Here is a 305-nt window from a genome sequence, read left to right as displayed (position 1 = left end):
TTTTAGGCAGCTAAATTAGATAGAAATATTGTGGGGCTGGGGAGATGCCTCAGTAGAATAAGCGCTTGCCTGGCAAGTGCAAGGACCTGAGTTCAATCCCTGGTTGGGGGGAGGGGGGGAAGAAAAATATTGTAGGTAATGAGACAGGGCCAGGCCCTCAAGAAAACAGTATAGAAGACAAAGTGACTTTGCAATTTAGAAGAGACAGACACTGTCATATGGGTCAGACCTCAAGACAGAAGAAACAGCTACAGACTTCCCTAGGGATGGGCATCAGGGATTGATATTCTGAGTAGGTATCTATC

This window comes from Octodon degus, unplaced genomic scaffold (assembly GCF_000260255.1).
Source record: "Octodon degus isolate 3935 unplaced genomic scaffold, OctDeg1.0 scaffold00107, whole genome shotgun sequence".
Taxonomy (NCBI): Eukaryota; Metazoa; Chordata; class Mammalia; order Rodentia; family Octodontidae; genus Octodon; species Octodon degus.
Note: the sequence above shows the minus strand (reverse complement) of the source record.